Raw genomic sequence first — 17,373 nt, forward strand, 5'->3', positions numbered from 1 at the left:
AAATAAAAAAAAACTTATAGGAGTATGGATTTGATTTGATTTAAACTTTATTTATTCTAATATTTTTACAGTAAACATTTTTTTCTGTATTTCCCAATTCTCCTACTTAGTAAAGAATATGTTGGCACTCTTCCGAAGAATAAAACCTACTGGAATTCGGAACTAACGAGGAGAGTTATTTTTATTGCACACACACACACGCGCGCGCGCATGCGCGTACACGCAAAATCACACACGCGCGGGCACACACACACGTACACGCATACACACACACGAACGCACGCACGCACACACACATAAACACATACACACATACACACACATACACGCACATACACACACGCACAAACACACACACACATGCACACACACATACACACACACGCATGCGCGAACACGCAAAAAACACACACGCGCGCACACACACGCACACGCATGCACACGAACGCACACACACACACGCACACACACACGCACTTTCACACACGCACGTTCACACACGCGCACACTCAAACACACTGAAACACACACAAACATAAACACCCTCACACACACGCACAAACACAAGCACACACACATACACATACACATACGCAAACACACACACACACACACAAACACACACAAGCACACCCATACAAATGCATGTTTTGATAAAATATGTTTTTCGAATTTTATTTATATTTCACACTTTGTGTATAGAAATCAATTTTGTTTAGAAGCTCAATGTTAAAGACAGCAACAGAGTCTACGAGGTGCCATCTTGGTCAAATAGTCCGTGACAAGGATAGGGTTATGGACTGCACCTTTAGAAGAAACTTCACGCAAATCGTTTGCATCTTCAAACAGAATTTTACTGCCTATTGTTCTTCAAATGTGTTCTTAGGCCCAGATTGCATTTTTGAAATACACCAGCTTTGACAATCAGGCTTTAGTAGATTGTATTCCAATTCCTGTTGTAGCTGTTCATTTGAACATGAAATCTTAAAAAGTTGCTCAGTTATCTCATAAGACGTATAGAAATAACATACTGAATTTTCAAAAGTCTACGACAATTTTGAATGCTTGTACAAAAAGTCTGAAAACTTATTGAAGGCACCTCGTAATCTTCTATAATAGAAATCTCGCCTGTCTGTTTAAATGTATGTATGTATGTATGCATGTATGTATGTATGTGTGTATGTATGTATGCCTAAAACTTTCCACAGAAGTAACGGATTTTCACGGATTTGGTATCGTTTTGACGCACGGCGTTTCGGACGACAAATATCGAAAAATTGGTTAAAAACATTAATTCCTTCACTTTCAACTGGGCCTTTTTTTTTCTACAAGAAGGGGTTGCTTTTTTCGCCGATGTTTTTCGAAAGTCATCCCTTCTTTTCGATTGACTTAGCCTTAATTGTAACCTTCGCCAATTCCGGTTTGGCGATGGACGCAACAGCAAAGACGTCATGTTTTTTTTCACGTTCTTTTCCTCCTTCGCGGTACGGGTTGGAGCCTGCCTGCCTCATACCACTTTTTCTTTTCTTTTTTTTTTTATTTTGCTCAACACACACCTCCAAACACCCGGGCAACGCCGGGCATCAAGCCTAGTTTGATGGAAAAAAAAAAAAAACTTTATGGGCGCATGTTGCTTGATCCTGACACTCAATTATTGTTTCGTAGTTTATATGTGGTGCCATGCACGTCTATATTTGCACAACTAAGCAACAGATTTAAGTCTGGCTGGGGTGGAGAATAACGTTTATTCTCAAGTCAACACCGGTTTAGTGGAAAACAATCGTGAGCTAAAAAGCGTCAGGTAAAATAAAACGAAGTTTTATTTAGCTTATCTTTGGCCAATATGAATTAGCCAAGTCGGTAGGCGTAGGTAAGCATGACAGCTTCCCACAGAAAAAAGGGGTTACGTTACAGAAATTAGGCATTGTATTTCAGATAACAGATTGGAGAATATCTAATGGATTTCTTTTCCTTTGTCTTAAAACACACACACACACACACACACACACACACACACACACACACACACACACACATACACACACACACACACACACACATATATATATGTGAATAAAAAAGAATACGAAAAGTATAAAAGCTTATAACTTTTCTTTATTCGTTTTCAATTGGTGACGTGCAGGAATACAAAATTATATTATGAAAAAAAATTAAAAAACTTTTTTTACAAGTACATAATTTTCGACCGATCCTTCAGTCTTCATCGGTGTAGTGAAAGTATGAGGATGCACGGGGAAAAGGGGAATGGAAAAGGAAGGAAGGTAGAGGAGGAGGAGGAGAAGAAGGAGGAGGAGAAGGAGGTATAGCCAATGAGAAGGTGCCACGTCAGTCTTAAATATATAAACATATAAGTACGCACATACACACACGCACACAGTATATATACACATACAAACGAAAAATTAAAAATTAAACAGTAAATAAAAATGAGAAACGCGTCTTTAACTGTCTAATCCTTTGAATTCTAACGATATTATTTATTCTAAGAGAGAATAAGAATTCAAAGGATATAAGACGTTATGAGGAGAAACGCTATGATGCTCCTTTGTACCTATTTACTATGCCTCCCCACGGGACAGAGTTAGACACCAGGGTCGTTTTTTAACGTGGAGAAAAGGTACAAAAATAAAAATTGTCTCAGTCGTGAAGGATGATATCTTTTGTAATTCAGCGGCTATTTCTTGTTCGAAAAAGAACGAAAACGTCGTTTCTAAATTCAACCGTTTTAAGACAAAAACGAAACGCTACTTTTTATTAATTTGTATATTAATATGCACATATATATACGTATACAAACAAATACTCACATGTACAAATATATATATATATATATATGCACATATGCATACATAAATGTATGCATATATACACATATACATATACTAACAGACATACATGTACATACATAAATGCTTGCGCATACATTTACACGTAGAGACAGCTGTACATATATACACAAGTTTACATAAGCGAATGTAGAGAGAGAGAGAGAGAGAGAGAGAGAGAGGAAGAGGTGAAGAGAGTGACGGGAAAAGAAGTATAGGTATGCGAGAAATACACACACACACACACACACACACACACACACACATATATATATATATATATACACATATACGGTAATATGAAGAAAATTATCACTTAAAGAAAATGTGTTTTGAAAACATACACACATATATGCGTACACATACACATATATCCACATATACATACATATATATATATACATACACATACATATACATATATGTATATATATATATACGGCATAATCACGTTGACACACCGGTTCTCGTCAGATCACCGAAGTTAAGCAACGTTGAGCCTGGCTAATACCAGATGGGTGACCATTTGGGAATTCTAGGTGCTGTATGTGCTCTCCGCTTATCTCGGCATTGTTTCCAGTCGTCTTGTACCTCAACTTGCCACTGGTATGCAACAATGTTGAAACAGGAGAGGCGTGGTTGGAGATTGCGCAACTCTTGCCACACAAATTTCACGCGCAGGCACCCTTGCAGTGGGTATCCATGGTCTGTCAAGACTGAAGGAAGCCTTTACATATACATATATATACATATACTGACGTGTATATACACTTTCAGGTACGTATACGCATACACTCGCACAAATACATACAAATATGCGTACATAATACGCACACACACACACACATACACATGCCATGTGTATTAGAGGATAAAGAAATAAAACATTAGAAAATGTAAAGGTTTCGGAAAGAGTTACCCCATCTCACCGTGCATTTTAGTCCTAAGGAAATGTTTATAGAATATCTTTGTAGTTATAAAAATTGTATATATATATATATATATATATATATATATATATATATATATATAGAGAGAGAGAGAGAGAGAGAGAGAGAGAAAAGAAGAAGAAAGGAAGATAAAAAGATGGAGGGAGAAAGACAGAGAAGCAGAAATAGAGAGATGTGTGTAATTATGCTCCAGAAATAGGAATATATATATATTAATAATAATAACGAAAATAACAATCACAATCATAATAATAATAATAACGATAATAATAATAATAACAATAACAGTAATAATAATAATAATAATAATAATAATAAATTATACAATATTGTATAAAATAAAGGAAAATAATATTGACCATCCCTCTTGAAGAAGCTCGAATAAATCGGGCGAAACGTTGAGTATCCAGGTCCTTCCACCTCCATTTTATTTCATATCGTCGGATTTAATCCAGCTCAACAATCATATATATATATATATATATATATATATATATATATATATATATATATATATATATATATATATATATATATATATAATAACAACAATAACAATCACAATCATAATAATAATAATAACGATAACAATCATAATAATAATAATAACAATAATAACAATAACACTAATAATAATAATAATAATAATAAATTATACAATATTGTATAAAATAAAGGAAAATAATATATATATATATATATATATATATATATCGCCTATAGAAATATATATATAATCTATATATCTCTCTTTCTCTTTCTGTCTGTCTGTCTGTCTGTCTCTCTCTCTCTCTCTCTCTCTCTCTCTCTCTCTCTCTCTCTCTATATATATATATATATATATATATATATATATATATATATATATATATATATATATATATATAACCAAAGCTTACAACAGAAATAATAAAAAAAAATAAATAAGTAAAATAAAATTACCCCCAACTGACCCTGCCCTGTTTCTGCAGTCCGGTCGCGTTCTTTTCCGCCATCTTGAATCCACTTTGTTGTTTTTAAAAAGAGAGGTCCCTTTCTCTCGAAATTAATCAAAGTTCCATACTACCCACGGACATTACATACACCGAATATACCAGCAACTTGGTTATAAATAATTATACATTGAGGTGAGGAAAGATAGACGAATAAAGGCTAGACACTCCTCTACTCAAGCACACCCGTCTACATTTGTTTGTTTTTCTTTCTTTACTTTCATAATTCCGGTCTTTTCCCGCATTGTCTTTGGCTTAAAATATCTATATTTTTCTTTACCAACAATGCTTCAAGCAAACTACTACCTACTCTTACACACACACACACACAGACACACACACACACACACACACACACAGACACACACACACACACACACACACACACACACACACACACACACACACACACACACATATATATATATATATTCCTGATGGTCGTTCCATAGTAAAATCTCCTATTTTAACTCGAGAAGTTGAAGTGCTATCAGGACGGGAGCGATGTCATTAAAACGTACTCCATAATTTGTTTTTCTACATAGTAAACATCATTCTCAATGCACGTTTCCCAGCGATAAACGATGGTTGACCACTGGCGTACAAAGCGCGTTTTGTCATACAAATGTCGTTTCAAAAAGTAGTTTGTTCCACACACTCGAATCCTTTATGTATTAAGCTTTAAGTTGGTAGACACACAATTGACAGAGTAGTATGGTAGAGAACATTCCGCATAAAGAAAAAAACAGACATGGTCACTTTATATATATATATATATATATATATATATATATATATTATATAAAAACAAGTAGTTAATAAAACATGTTAAAACACTTCGAAAAAAGTTAAGAACATATTTAATTTTACAAAGGAAACACTAAATAAATGGATAGTCCTTAATCCGCGGAGTTTCGAAGAAATATTTTACTTCTCAGATTTAGATTATTTCTAAGATTTAGCAAAATGCGGGATCGGATTTTGCTTGCAAAAGTATTAAATGAAACTACAAGTAAGTCAGAGACCTTACTTGATAACAAAAAGTAAAGCAGGGGGAATACGGTGAATAAAAAAGGTATTTCACGTGAATGGATAGTCTGGTGAAGGGTAAAATCTAAAGATGCAGAATTCAAGAAAGTTAATCAAATCCAAGGGAACCGCGTAATTGGAAGATGATCCAAAGTAATCCAAAAGGCAGAAATCCGTGGAATAATTCACAAATAGGTACAAGGACATGGGAAAGAATTCCAATATATTATAAAGAAAGGTAATCTTGCATCGACAGCCGAGCTGTATATTTGATCCATTTCTTTTTTACGCACATTTTATCTTATTTTATTTAGTGTTTATTTGTTATCAAGTAAAATCTTTGACTTACTTGCAGTTTAATCAAATACTTTTCCAAGAAAAATCGGATCTCGCATTTTGCTAATTCCTACCCTCTGATGAGAAGGAAAGCCTTTTTTCGAAACTCCGCGGAGTAAGGACTATTCCTTTTTAGCTTAAATATGTTTTCAACTCTTTTTCTCTTATTAACTATTTGCTCTTATTAGAAGCTCTATCTCCTATTTGGTTTTATCGAGCTTTTACATCCGGTTGAGATTTTTGATCTGGCAGAATAGTGGTTCATTAAAGTTGTGGGGTCGGCTTGGTCCACAAAGTATGGAAATAAAAAATTAAAAAAAAAAGACGTTTACAAGTGTTTTTGATATAGATGTACATAATAATACTTTGATAAGTATGTTTTAACTTAAATAGGGATGGTATAATAACATTGTGGGGTCTGCGTTCGCGCATGGCCTCCATAGAATGGAAATAGGCACAAACTTTAATAAAGACTTTTCATATCTATCTGCGTAAGTATACTTTGATAATTACGTTTCAGTTTGAAGAAATATGGTATAATAAAATTATGGGGTGTTAGTTCGCGCCTGACCTTCATAGAATGGAAACATGTCACAAAGTTTAACAAGGTTTTTTTAAATATAGATCCACAGAATATTGTGATAAGTGTTTCAGTGTGAACAGGTATGGTATAATAAATTATGGGGTTTATCTATTTTATTTTTACTTTCATCACATTTTGCTTTGGTTTTGATACCCCCCAAATTCGAAGCTATTTCATTACAATCCTTCCTTTTCATAACTAATCATACTTTCATGAATCAGAGTCAATTTTCTGTAGGCTATTTTTGAACCCAGTCTACGATGGGTACTTTTGCTAGTATATATATATATATATATATATATATATATATATATATATATATATATATATATATATGTGTGTGTGTGTAGGCATAAATATACATATATATATGTATGCATATATATATGTATATAGACATAGATAGATAGAATGATACAAAGGGAGTGTGTGTGAGAGAAAGAGAGAAAATGTATGTGTGTGTGTGTGTGTGTGCGTGCGTGCGTGCGTGCGACAGAGGTGAGCAAAATAGTGGTGTATAATTGACGTTCATCCTGTCTTGTTTGCTTCACGTTGTAACACATTTTATGTTGTGTTTGTTTATTTTCTGTCTTTCTCCAATTTCCTAATTAAAGATTTTCATCCAGTTGTTTATTTCTCATTCAGTCGTTTTATTTTTTTGTATTTATTTATGAACCTTTTGTTTATTTTGAAAATGAAGGAATGAAATTTTAAAAAAAGACTAGTCGAGATTACGTAACGTTTTTGTTTATTTTTCATCCTATCATTTTTTTCTGATTCTTTCCTTTGCTTCTTTGCTCTTCTCGTTTTTTTTTATTTTACTTATTTCTTCATTCTTTTTTTGTTCTTTTCCTACTAACTTCTTTCTTATCTTTTTTCTTCATTTTTGCTTCATTTTCTTCGTTTTTGCTCTCTCCTTTTCTTTCCCTCTCTTTTTTTTGCTCTCTCTCTCTCGCTATTATATGTTTTCTTTTTCATTCTTTAACTCTTTTCTTTTTTGTTGTCCTTTTTTTTTCTATTTGGCTTTTTTTCTATTTGGCTCTTTTTTCTACTTGGCTCTTTTTTCTACTTGGCTTTTTTTATTTGGCTCTTTTTTCTATTTGGCTCTGTTTTTCTAGGCTTTCTTTTTTTTTCAACTTGGCTCTTTTTTTCTATTTGGCTCTTTTCTATTTCGCTCTTTTCTATTTGGCTCTTTTTTTATTAGGCTTTTTTTCTGTTTGGCTCTTTTTTCTATTTGTCTCTTTTCTACTTGGCTGTTTTTTTTTCTATTTGGCTCTTTTTTTTTCTAGACTTGTTTCCAATTTGGCTCTTTTTCTATTTGGCTCTTTTTTGTTCTAGACTTGTTTCCAATTTTGCTCTTTTTCTATTTGGCTCTTTTTTTTTCTAGGCTTTTTTTTCAATTTGGCTTTTTTTCTATTTGGCTTTTTTTCTGTTTGGCTCTTTTTTCTATTTGTCTCTTTTCTACTTGGCTGTTTTTTTTTTCTATTTGGCTCTTTTTTTTCTAGACTTGTTTCCAATTTGGCTCTTTTTCTATTTGGCTCTTTTTTTTCTAGACTTGTTTCCAATTTGGCTCTTTTTCTATTTGGCTCTTTTTTTTTCTAGACTTGTTTCCAATTTGGCTCTTTTTCTATTTGGCTCTTTTTTTTTCTAGGCTTTTTTTTCAATTTGGCTTTTTTTCTATTTGGCTTTTTTTCTGTTTGGCTCTTTTTTCTATTTGTCTCTTTTCTACTTGGCTGTTTTTTTTTCTATTTGGCTCTTTTTTTTCTAGACTTGTTTCCAATTTGGCTCTTTTTCTATTTGGCTCTTTTTTTCTAGGCTTTTTTTTCAATTTGGCTCTTTTTCTATTTGGCTTTTTTTCTGTTTGGCTCTTTTTTCTATTTGTCTCTTTTCTACTTGGCTGTTCTTTTTCTATTTGGCTCTTTTTTTTCTAGACTTGTTTCCAATTTGGCTCTTTTTCTATTTGGCTTTTTTTTCTGTTTGGCTCTTTTTTTCTATTTGGCTCTTTTCTATTTGGCTCTTTTTTCTATTTGCTCTTTCTATTTTGGCTTTTTTTCTTTTGGCTTTTTTCTATTTGGCTTTCTTTTTTTTATTTGGCTCTCTTTTTTCTGCTTTGTTGCCTTCCTCACCTTTTTAATTTCTCTTTTTATTTTTGTTTTCTATCGTTCTTTTCCTCTTCGTTTCCTTCTTATCTCAGTTCCTCCATTTTGTGTACTTGCTTTTTTGCTTTCCCCTTCGTCTTCCTATTCATTGTTTTTTGTTTCTATCCTTGCTGTTTTTGCTCCTTTTTCTTCTTCATCCTTTTTCTTTTTCGTCTTCTATTTTGATCTCACCAGCTTTTCTTTCCTCTTCCTCTTTGCCTCCTTATTCATTTTCTTCTTCTTCTTCTTCTTCTTCTTCTTCTTCTTCTTCTTCTTCTTCTTCTTCTTCTCCTTCTTCTCCTTTTTTCTCCCTTAACGCTTTTTTCTTCTTCTTCTTCTTCTTCTTCTTCTTCTCCTTTTTTCTCCCTTAACGCTTTCTTCTTCTTCTTCTTCTTCTTCTTCTTCTTCTTCTTCTCCTTCTTCTTCTTCTTCTTCTTCTTCTTCTTCTTCTTCTTCTCCTTTTTTCTCCCTTAACGTTTTTTTTACTTCTTCTTCTTCTTCTTCTTCTTCTTCTTCTTCTTCTTCTTCTTCTTCTTCTCCTTTTTTCTCCCTTAACGCTTTCTTCTTCTTCTTCTTCTTCTTCTTCTTCTACTTCTTCTTCTTCTTCTTCTTCCCCTTTTTTCTCCCTTAACGCTTTTTTTCTTCTTTTTCTTCTTCTTCTTCTTCTTCTCCATTTTTCTCCCTTAACGCTTTCTTCTTTTTCTTCTTCTTCTTCTTCTTCTCCTTTTTCCCCCTTAACGCTTTCTTCTTCTTCTTCTTCTTCTTCTTCTTCTTCTTCTTCTTCTTCTTCTTCTTCTTCTTCTATTTCTCCTCCTTTTTCCCCCTTAACGTTTTTTTTACTTCTTCTTCTTCTTCTTCTTCTTCTCCTTTTTTCTCCCTTAACGCTTTCTTCTTCTTCTTCTTCTTCTTCTTCTTCTTCTTCTTCTCCTTTTTTCTCCCTTAACGCTTTTTTTTCTTCTTTTTCTTCTTCTTCTTCTTCTTCTTCTTCTTCTTCTTCTTCTCCTTTTTTCTCCCTTAACGCTTTCTTCTTCTTCTTCTTCTTCTTCTTCTTCTTCTTCTTCTCCTTTTTTCTCCCTTAACGTTTTTTTACTTCTTCTTCTTCTTCTTCTTCTTCTTCTTCTTCTTCTTCTTCTTCTTCTCCTTTTTTCTCCCTTAACGCTTTCTTCTTCTTCTTCTTCTTCTCCTTTTTTCTCCCTTAACGCTTTTTTTTCTTCTTTTTCTTCTTCTTCTTCTTCTTCTTCTTCTTCTTCTTCTTCTTCTTCTCCATTTTTCCCCTCTAACGCAACAGAGTCTACGAGGTGCCATCTTGGTCAAATAGTCCGTGACAAGGATAGGGTTATGGACTGCACCTTTAGAAGAAACTTCACGCAAATCGTTTGCATCTTCAAACAGAATTTTACTGCCTATTGTTCTTCAAATGTGTTCTTAGGCCCAGATTGCATTTTTGAAATACACCAGCTTTGACAATCAGGCTTTAGTAGATTGTATTCCAATTCCTGTTGTAGCTGTTCATTTGAACATGAAATCTTAAAAAGTTGCTCAGTTATCTCATAAGACGTATAGAAATAACATACTGAATTTTCAAAAGTCTACGACAATTTTGAATGCTTGTACAAAAAGTCTGAAAACTTATTGAAGGCACCTCGTAATCTTCTATAATAGAAATCTCGCCTGTCTGTTTAAATGTATGTATGTATGTATGCATGTATGTATGTATGTGTGTATGTATGTATGCCTAAAACTTTCCACAGAAGTAACGGATTTTCACGGATTTGGTATCGTTTTGACGCACGGCGTTTCGGACGACAAATATCGAAAAATTGGTTAAAAACATTAATTCCTTCACTTTCAACTGGGCCTTTTTTTTTCTACAAGAAGGGGTTGCTTTTTTCGCCGATGTTTTTCGAAAGTCATCCCTTCTTTTCGATTGACTTAGCCTTAATTGTAACCTTCGCCAATTCCGGTTTGGCGATGGACGCAACAGCAAAGACGTCATGTTTTTTTTCACGTTCTTTTCCTCCTTCGCGGTACGGGTTGGAGCCTGCCTGCCTCATACCACTTTTTCTTTTCTTTTTTTTTTTATTTTGCTCAACACACACCTCCAAACACCCGGGCAACGCCGGGCATCAAGCCTAGTTTGATGGAAAAAAAAAAAAAACTTTATGGGCGCATGTTGCTTGATCCTGACACTCAATTATTGTTTCGTAGTTTATATGTGGTGCCATGCACGTCTATATTTGCACAACTAAGCAACAGATTTAAGTCTGGCTGGGGTGGAGAATAACGTTTATTCTCAAGTCAACACCGGTTTAGTGGAAAACAATCGTGAGCTAAAAAGCGTCAGGTAAAATAAAACGAAGTTTTATTTAGCTTATCTTTGGCCAATATGAATTAGCCAAGTCGGTAGGCGTAGGTAAGCATGACAGCTTCCCACAGAAAAAAGGGGTTACGTTACAGAAATTAGGCATTGTATTTCAGATAACAGATTGGAGAATATCTAATGGATTTCTTTTCCTTTGTCTTAAAACACACACACACACACACACACACACACACACACACACACACACACATACACACACACACACACACACACATATATATATGTGAATAAAAAAGAATACGAAAAGTATAAAAGCTTATAACTTTTCTTTATTCGTTTTCAATTGGTGACGTGCAGGAATACAAAATTATATTATGAAAAAAAATTAAAAAACTTTTTTTACAAGTACATAATTTTCGACCGATCCTTCAGTCTTCATCGGTGTAGTGAAAGTATGAGGATGCACGGGGAAAAGGGGAATGGAAAAGGAAGGAAGGTAGAGGAGGAGGAGGAGAAGAAGGAGGAGGAGAAGGAGGTATAGCCAATGAGAAGGTGCCACGTCAGTCTTAAATATATAAACATATAAGTACGCACATACACACACGCACACAGTATATATACACATACAAACGAAAAATTAAAAATTAAACAGTAAATAAAAATGAGAAACGCGTCTTTAACTGTCTAATCCTTTGAATTCTAACGATATTATTTATTCTAAGAGAGAATAAGAATTCAAAGGATATAAGACGTTATGAGGAGAAACGCTATGATGCTCCTTTGTACCTATTTACTATGCCTCCCCACGGGACAGAGTTAGACACCAGGGTCGTTTTTTAACGTGGAGAAAAGGTACAAAAATAAAAATTGTCTCAGTCGTGAAGGATGATATCTTTTGTAATTCAGCGGCTATTTCTTGTTCGAAAAAGAACGAAAACGTCGTTTCTAAATTCAACCGTTTTAAGACAAAAACGAAACGCTACTTTTTATTAATTTGTATATTAATATGCACATATATATACGTATACAAACAAATACTCACATGTACAAATATATATATATATATATATGCACATATGCATACATAAATGTATGCATATATACACATATACATATACTAACAGACATACATGTACATACATAAATGCTTGCGCATACATTTACACGTAGAGACAGCTGTACATATATACACAAGTTTACATAAGCGAATGTAGAGAGAGAGAGAGAGAGAGAGAGAGAGAGAGGAAGAGGTGAAGAGAGTGACGGGAAAAGAAGTATAGGTATGCGAGAAATACACACACACACACACACACACACACACACACACACATATATATATATATATACACATATACGGTAATATGAAGAAAATTATCACTTAAAGAAAATGTGTTTTGAAAACATACACACATATATGCGTACACATACACATATATCCACATATACATACATATATATATATACATACACATACATATACATATATGTATATATATATATACGGCATAATCACGTTGACACACCGGTTCTCGTCAGATCACCGAAGTTAAGCAACGTTGAGCCTGGCTAATACCAGATGGGTGACCATTTGGGAATTCTAGGTGCTGTATGTGCTCTCCGCTTATCTCGGCATTGTTTCCAGTCGTCTTGTACCTCAACTTGCCACTGGTATGCAACAATGTTGAAACAGGAGAGGCGTGGTTGGAGATTGCGCAACTCTTGCCACACAAATTTCACGCGCAGGCACCCTTGCAGTGGGTATCCATGGTCTGTCAAGACTGAAGGAAGCCTTTACATATACATATATATACATATACTGACGTGTATATACACTTTCAGGTACGTATACGCATACACTCGCACAAATACATACAAATATGCGTACATAATACGCACACACACACACACATACACATGCCATGTGTATTAGAGGATAAAGAAATAAAACATTAGAAAATGTAAAGGTTTCGGAAAGAGTTACCCCATCTCACCGTGCATTTTAGTCCTAAGGAAATGTTTATAGAATATCTTTGTAGTTATAAAAATTGTATATATATATATATATATATATATATATATATATATATATATATATATATATATAGAGAGAGAGAGAGAGAGAGAGAGAGAGAGAGAAAAGAAGAAGAAAGGAAGATAAAAAGATGGAGGGAGAAAGACAGAGAAGCAGAAATAGAGAGATGTGTGTAATTATGCTCCAGAAATAGGAATATATATATATTAATAATAATAACGAAAATAACAATCACAATCATAATAATAATAATAACGATAATAATAATAATAACAATAACAGTAATAATAATAATAATAATAATAATAATAAATTATACAATATTGTATAAAATAAAGGAAAATAATATTGACCATCCCTCTTGAAGAAGCTCGAATAAATCGGGCGAAACGTTGAGTATCCAGGTCCTTCCACCTCCATTTTATTTCATATCGTCGGATTTAATCCAGCTCAACAATCATATATATATATATATATATATATATATATATATATATATATATATATATATATATATATATATATATATATATAATAACAACAATAACAATCACAATCATAATAATAATAATAACGATAACAATCATAATAATAATAATAACAATAATAACAATAACACTAATAATAATAATAATAATAATAAATTATACAATATTGTATAAAATAAAGGAAAATAATATATATATATATATATATATATATATATATATCGCCTATAGAAATATATATATAATCTATATATCTCTCTTTCTCTTTCTGTCTGTCTGTCTGTCTGTCTGTCTCTCTCTCTCTCTCTCTCTCTCTCTCTCTCTCTCTCTCTCTATATATATATATATATATATATATATATATATATATATATATATATATATATATATATATATATAACCAAAGCTTACAACAGAAATAATAAAAAAAAATAAATAAGTAAAATAAAATTACCCCCAACTGACCCTGCCCTGTTTCTGCAGTCCGGTCGCGTTCTTTTCCGCCATCTTGAATCCACTTTGTTGTTTTTAAAAAGAGAGGTCCCTTTCTCTCGAAATTAATCAAAGTTCCATACTACCCACGGACATTACATACACCGAATATACCAGCAACTTGGTTATAAATAATTATACATTGAGGTGAGGAAAGATAGACGAATAAAGGCTAGACACTCCTCTACTCAAGCACACCCGTCTACATTTGTTTGTTTTTCTTTCTTTACTTTCATAATTCCGGTCTTTTCCCGCATTGTCTTTGGCTTAAAATATCTATATTTTTCTTTACCAACAATGCTTCAAGCAAACTACTACCTACTCTTACACACACACACACAGACACACACACACACACACACACACAGACACACACACACACACACACACACACACACACACACACACACACACATATATATATATATATTCCTGATGGTCGTTCCATAGTAAAATCTCCTATTTTAACTCGAGAAGTTGAAGTGCTATCAGGACGGGAGCGATGTCATTAAAACGTACTCCATAATTTGTTTTTCTACATAGTAAACATCATTCTCAATGCACGTTTCCCAGCGATAAACGATGGTTGACCACTGGCGTACAAAGCGCGTTTTGTCATACAAATGTCGTTTCAAAAAGTAGTTTGTTCCACACACTCGAATCCTTTATGTATTAAGCTTTAAGTTGGTAGACACACAATTGACAGAGTAGTATGGTAGAGAACATTCCGCATAAAGAAAAAAACAGACATGGTCACTTTATATATATATATATATATATATATATATATATATTATATAAAAACAAGTAGTTAATAAAACATGTTAAAACACTTCGAAAAAAGTTAAGAACATATTTAATTTTACAAAGGAAACACTAAATAAATGGATAGTCCTTAATCCGCGGAGTTTCGAAGAAATATTTTACTTCTCAGATTTAGATTATTTCTAAGATTTAGCAAAATGCGGGATCGGATTTTGCTTGCAAAAGTATTAAATGAAACTACAAGTAAGTCAGAGACCTTACTTGATAACAAAAAGTAAAGCAGGGGGAATACGGTGAATAAAAAAGGTATTTCACGTGAATGGATAGTCTGGTGAAGGGTAAAATCTAAAGATGCAGAATTCAAGAAAGTTAATCAAATCCAAGGGAACCGCGTAATTGGAAGATGATCCAAAGTAATCCAAAAGGCAGAAATCCGTGGAATAATTCACAAATAGGTACAAGGACATGGGAAAGAATTCCAATATATTATAAAGAAAGGTAATCTTGCATCGACAGCCGAGCTGTATATTTGATCCATTTCTTTTTTACGCACATTTTATCTTATTTTATTTAGTGTTTATTTGTTATCAAGTAAAATCTTTGACTTACTTGCAGTTTAATCAAATACTTTTCCAAGAAAAATCGGATCTCGCATTTTGCTAATTCCTACCCTCTGATGAGAAGGAAAGCCTTTTTTCGAAACTCCGCGGAGTAAGGACTATTCCTTTTTAGCTTAAATATGTTTTCAACTCTTTTTCTCTTATTAACTATTTGCTCTTATTAGAAGCTCTATCTCCTATTTGGTTTTATCGAGCTTTTACATCCGGTTGAGATTTTTGATCTGGCAGAATAGTGGTTCATTAAAGTTGTGGGGTCGGCTTGGTCCACAAAGTATGGAAATAAAAAATTAAAAAAAAAAGACGTTTACAAGTGTTTTTGATATAGATGTACATAATAATACTTTGATAAGTATGTTTTAACTTAAATAGGGATGGTATAATAACATTGTGGGGTCTGCGTTCGCGCATGGCCTCCATAGAATGGAAATAGGCACAAACTTTAATAAAGACTTTTCATATCTATCTGCGTAAGTATACTTTGATAATTACGTTTCAGTTTGAAGAAATATGGTATAATAAAATTATGGGGTGTTAGTTCGCGCCTGACCTTCATAGAATGGAAACATGTCACAAAGTTTAACAAGGTTTTTTTAAATATAGATCCACAGAATATTGTGATAAGTGTTTCAGTGTGAACAGGTATGGTATAATAAATTATGGGGTTTATCTATTTTATTTTTACTTTCATCACATTTTGCTTTGGTTTTGATACCCCCCAAATTCGAAGCTATTTCATTACAATCCTTCCTTTTCATAACTAATCATACTTTCATGAATCAGAGTCAATTTTCTGTAGGCTATTTTTGAACCCAGTCTACGATGGGTACTTTTGCTAGTATATATATATATATATATATATATATATATATATATATATATATATATATATATATATATATATATATATATATGTGTGTGTGTGTAGGCATAAATATACATATATATATGTATGCATATATATATGTATATAGACATAGATAGATAGAATGATACAAAGGGAGTGTGTGTGAGAGAAAGAGAGAAAATGTATGTGTGTGTGTGTGTGTGTGCGTGCGTGCGTGCGTGCGACAGAGGTGAGCAAAATAGTGGTGTATAATTGACGTTCATCCTGTCTTGTTTGCTTCACGTTGTAACACATTTTATGTTGTGTTTGTTTATTTTCTGTCTTTCTCCAATTTCCTAATTAAAGATTTTCATCCAGTTGTTTATTTCTCATTCAGTCGTTTTATTTTTTTGTATTTATTTATGAACCTTTTGTTTATTTTGAAAATGAAGGAATGAAATTTTAAAAAAAGACTAGTCGAGATTACGTAACGTTTTTGTTTATTTTTCATCCTATCATTTTTTTCTGATTCTTTCCTTTGCTTCTTTGCTCTTCTCGTTTTTTTTTATTTTACTTATTTCTTCATTCTTTTTTTGTTCTTTTCCTACTAACTTCTTTCTTATCTTTTTTCTTCATTTTTGCTTCATTTTCTTCGTTTTTGCTCTCTCCTTTTCTTTCCCTCTCTTTTTTTTGCTCTCTCTCTCTCGCTATTATATGTTTTCTTTTTCATTCTTTAACTCTTTTCTTTTTTGTTGTCCTTTTTTTTTCTATTTGGCTTTTTTTCTATTTGGCTCTTTTTTCTACTTGGCTCTTTTTTCTACTTGGCTTTTTTTATTTGGCTCTTTTTTCTATTTGGCTCTGTTTTTCTAGGCTTTCTTTTTTTTTCAACTTGGCTCTTTTTTTCTATTTGGCTCTTTTCTATTTCGCTCTTTTCTATTTGGCTCTTTTTTTATTAG

General features: G+C 32.9%; 2 pseudogenes; both read left to right on the top strand.

Annotated features, from left to right (window-relative positions):
• The first annotated feature begins 3,280 nt into the window (after positions 1-3,280).
• On the top strand, positions 3,281-3,397 carry LOC145260707 (5S ribosomal RNA; annotated as a pseudogene).
• A 9,296-nt stretch (positions 3,398-12,693) lies between these two features.
• On the top strand, positions 12,694-12,810 carry LOC145260719 (5S ribosomal RNA; annotated as a pseudogene).
• Positions 12,811-17,373: the final 4,563 nt, after the last annotated feature.

The sequence above is a fragment of the Euprymna scolopes genome, chromosome 36 (assembly GCF_053919585.1).
Source record: "Euprymna scolopes isolate OS-2025 chromosome 36, ASM5391958v1, whole genome shotgun sequence".
In the NCBI taxonomy this organism is placed as follows: Eukaryota; Metazoa; Mollusca; class Cephalopoda; order Sepiida; family Sepiolidae; genus Euprymna; species Euprymna scolopes.